The sequence below is a fragment of the Myodes glareolus genome, chromosome 17 (genome assembly GCF_982192425.1).
Source record: "Myodes glareolus chromosome 17, mMyoGla1.1, whole genome shotgun sequence".
NCBI lineage: Eukaryota > Metazoa > Chordata > Mammalia > Rodentia > Cricetidae > Myodes > Myodes glareolus.
Window position 1 is genome coordinate 48,860,103 of NC_142042.1, and position 4,514 is coordinate 48,864,616.

Here is a 4,514-nt window from a genome sequence, read left to right on the forward strand (position 1 = left end):
AGCAATAGCCTGTAACATTTTGAGAATCCCTTGTAGAACCCCGACCAACAACTCAAAAGAAGGTTGGTTGATCATCTGACTGGAGTTGGGGTTTATGTTAGATAGTCTATGACTCTTGGGACAGCATCACAAGCCCAGATGGCAGATTTCATTTAGACAGTATATTCATGTTTATACACCAATTTATGTGCATTATAGGTATTTTTAGGTAAATAGTTAATAGTATGACTTTCCAAACATCTTTACTCTTACTTTACCCTCCTTCTTCTGTCTTTATTTCCCTCCACCTTCCTAAGGAAGAGAGAGCTCTCTGTTTTCCCCATTTCCCACTCCTTTGAATTTTGAGTTCTTTGTGTATTCTGAATATTAATCCTCGATCAGATTTTAGATTACAAGGATTCTCCTCCACTCTGTAGACTTTCTCTTCACTCCATTGAATATTGTCTTTGATATATAGATTTATTCTAGATTTATGAAGTTTCATTTTTTCACTTGTTGGCCTTAATTTCCAAATGACTGGAGTCCTTTTCTGCGCCTGTCTTTTGTAGGGCGCTGCCTATGTTTTCCTCTAGCAGTTTCCGTGATCTAGTTTTCCCTCATCGAGGTCTTTGATACATTTGGAGATGAATTTTGTGCAGGGTGCTAGATATGGGTCTAATCCATTCTTCTACATGAGGACAGCTGGTTTTCCCAGCACTCTTTGTTGTAGGAGCTGTCTTTCCTCCAGGATTCATTTTTGGCAGCTTTGACAAATATCAGACGCACTCACGTCTGGGCCTTCTGTTCTGTTCATCGGTTATGTGCTGACTTTTGTGACAGTGCCACCCTGTTTGTTCTGTCACAGCTCCGTAATCGAACTTGAGGTTTGGAGTTGGAACCCTTCCGGCATTGTTCTTTTTACTGAGGATTCCTTTGGCTACCTGGTGGCTTTTGTGCTTCCATATGAATTTCAGGATTTCTTATTCTGTTTCTGGGAAGAATGTCATCTGTGAATTGCTTCTGATAAAACAGCCCTTTTCACAATATTAATTCTTGCAATCCATGAGCTTGGAAAGTCTTTTCATCTTCTAGTGTCTTCCTCCATCTGTATTTTTCAGTGATTTAAAGCTTCCATTGTAGAGGTCTTTCACGTCCTTGTTAAATTTTATTCACACATGACACACACACACACACAGACACACACAGACACACACACACACACACACACACACACACACACACAACACACACACACTACTCTGTTATTGTGAATGGTATTGTTTCCACGATGTTTTCAATTTGCTTGCTTTTGATACATAGAAAGGCTACTACGTTTTATAAGTTCATTTTTTTTTTTAATCTTGCCACTTTGCTGAAGGTCTTGATCACTTCTACAAGTTTTCTGGTTTGAACTTTTTTGGATCTCTTATCTATAACATATTATCTGAAAAAATAAATTATTTTACTTCTTTCCTGCTTGGATCCCTTTAATTTCCTTCTCTTGTCTGACTGCTGTAGCCAAAGCCCACCGAGTACATTGAAAGGGAGTGGACTAGTGGATAGCCCATTCACTCCTGACTTTAACGGAATTGCTCTGAGCTTTTTAACACTTAGCATGATGCTGGCTGTGGTTTTGTCATGTACTTTTATGTTGAGGTGTGTTGTCTCCATCCTATTCACTCTAGGAATTTTATCATGGAGGAATGTTGCATGTATTGAGATGATCATGTGCTTTTTTTAATTAACTATTTTATTTTTTATTGCTTTTATTGAACTATACATTTTTCTCTGCTCCCCTCTCTCCTTCTACTCTCTCCTATGACTCCCACACTCTCAATTTACTCAGGAGATCTTGTATTTTTCTCCTTCCTATGTAAATTTATGTATGTCTCCCTTAGGGTCTTCTTTATTGACTAAGTTTTCCGGGGTTGTGGACTGTAGGCTGATTGATTATGTGATTTTTTTATCTTTAAATTTGCTTTTATTATTTATTACATCAATTGACTTATATATTTTGAACTATCTCTGCAGCTCCAGGAACAAGCCAACTCAATTGTGGTGGATGATCTTTCTCATATATGCCCATATTCAGTTTGTAAGCATTTTACAAAGAACTTCGCATGTGTTTATCAGGGATATTGGCCGGTAGTTTTCTTTGTTGTTGTTGTATTTTTCTCCAGTTTGATATTAAAGTACTACGGACTTTGTAGAAGGAGTTTAGAAGTGTTCATTCTGATTCTATGCCATTTGTATAATTTAAAGAGTATTGTTATAATTCTCCTTTGGAGGTTTGGAAGAATTTTTATATGAGTCCATCAGGCCTGGGCTTTTTTTTTTTTTATGTTTGTCACTGTTTCTATCTCCTTATTGAATGAAAATGAGGTCATGACTGCTCCTAGGTATAGTTAAAGGGAAGGGTTTCATTGTAGATGTAAAGGAAGAGTACAGCTAGGGGTGTCTGGGAAAGTTCAGATTGAACTGGACCATGATAGGAGGGGTGTGTGTGTGTGTGTGTGTGTGTGTGTGTGTGTGTGTGTGTGTGAAGGGAGGGGGGAATCAGAAGTGGGTGGGTTGGGTAAGAGATGAAGAGGAGAGAGAGAGAAGGAGAGAGGGCAAGATGGAGCCATGAACCAAGATGCCAAGAGAAAAACCAGAAGCCAAGAGAAGTAGACCAAGAAAATTCTCAGCCAAAATGGCTGAGTCACATAGAAACAGAAGTTGGGGGAAGGGAAGCCCAGTCCCTGGGCTGAAGAGGTTTGGGGGAGGGATGGGGTAAGAAGTTCTGGAAGGAGCCACAGGTACTGAGAGAGACTTGCTCCTTTGAGCCCCAACACTTAACTGTTGTAAGTCTGTTTAAGTTGTTCATCTCTTCTTGGTTTAACTTTGTGTTTTGGGGGAATCTAGAAATTTGTGCATTTCTTTTAGGCTTTCTAACTTAATGGAAGATAGATTTGTAACAATATCTTCCTATACTGTTCTGAAATTTTTTGGTGTCTGCTGTAATGTCTCCTGGTGTATCTCTGATTGGTTTTTTGTTTGTTTGTTTGTATTTTGTTTTTTTATATTCCTCTTAGTTTGGGTGTACTGGGCTAAGAGTTATCAGTGTTGTTTATGTTTTTAGAGAGCCAGCTCTTAGATTGGTTGATTCTTTGTTTTTATTTGATTAATTTCTGTTCTGATTTTATTATTTATTTTCATCTACTGGATTTAGAAATGGTTTGCTTTGTTTTTCCAAATCCTTGAGTTTCATCATCAAGTAATTTATTTGTGCTCTTTCTGATTTTTTAATGTAGGCTCTAGAGGTATAAACTTCCCTCTTGAAACTGCTTTTAACGTGTACCAGATCTTGTATTCCTTTAATTTTTGTAGGAAATTCTTATTTCTTATTTATAGTTTCTAAGGATCTTGAAAACTTTTAAATAATTAAATAAAATTTTTAAAAGAATCATTTTAATTTTCTAAGTGTGTGTGTGTGTGTGTGTGTGTGTGTGTGTGAGAGAGAGAGAGAGAGAGAGAGAGAGAGAGAGAGAGAGAGAGAGAGAGAGAGAGGAGGTATGTGCATGTATGTTAGGGTGTATGCAGAAGCCAGAAGCAGGTATTAGGTCCTTTGGAGTGGGAGTTACAGGTGATGGACTGCCTGATTTGGGTGCTGGGCTATGAACTCTGACCCCCGGTAAGAGTAGGAAGTCCTCTCAAGACGGAGTCTTTCCCAGCCACCCCTTAAAAATGACTTGTCAATTTATTTTTTAACATACACAAAAACATAGAAGTCATACATTTTGGGGGCATACTGTGTGACTTCTTTTTGTATATGCGTCACTTTTTCATGGTGGAAACACTGAATGTCCTTTCTTCCTGTTATTTGGGAAGATGGACCACATCGTCAGGGTGCAGTCACCTGCGGTGCAGCGGCATATCGGAACCTCCTCCTAACTGCAGCTCAGGACCCATGGAGCTCCCTCTCTCCAGTCTCTTCTCTCTGGCACTTCTGAGCTTCGAACACACACCATTTCCACTGAGCTCCCACCGCCTCCTCCTCCTCCTCCTCCTCATCTTCTTCTGTCTTTGAGACAGGATCTCGCCATGTAGCCCAGGCTGCCCTCAAAGTCCTGATGATTTTCCTGACCCAGTGCTGGGACTATAGCCAAGTGTCATTACATTTGGCTAGGAGTTTGTGTTCTTTCCGTATTTGTGTAGTAATTCTCTGTCAGAGGAATAGCTGGCAGAGATTTTCTCCCATTCCTCAGGAGCGCTTCCTTTGCTGTGTACAAGCTTTTTCCTTTAATGCATTCTTGCTTGTCAAATTTTGTATTTATTTTCTGAACTATTGAACCCTAATACAGAAAAAAATCTATGTATGCCTATGTCTTAGAGCTCATTCCATGTGTTTCCTTCCAGAAATTTCTAAATTTCAATCAAGTCTTTTTTTTTTTTGACAAGATTTTTCTGTAGCTTTGGACAGCTTTGGACCCTGTCCTGGAACTAGCTCTTGTAAACCAGGCTGGCCTCGAATTCAGAGATCCACCGGCCTCTGC

The 4,514-nt window shown here is 39.3% G+C and overlaps 1 long non-coding RNA gene across 1 annotated transcript in view; it reads left to right on the top strand.

The window, feature by feature from the left end:
- LOC148119382 (uncharacterized) overlaps positions 1-2,191 on the top strand; it is a 4,589-nt gene extending 2,398 nt beyond the window's left edge. The window contains exon 3 of the long non-coding RNA XR_007233918.3: positions 2,011-2,191. This is a non-coding gene — a long non-coding RNA (uncharacterized LOC148119382). The remainder of the gene's footprint in view (positions 1-2,010) is intronic.
- The last annotated feature ends 2,323 nt before the right edge of the window (positions 2,192-4,514 follow it).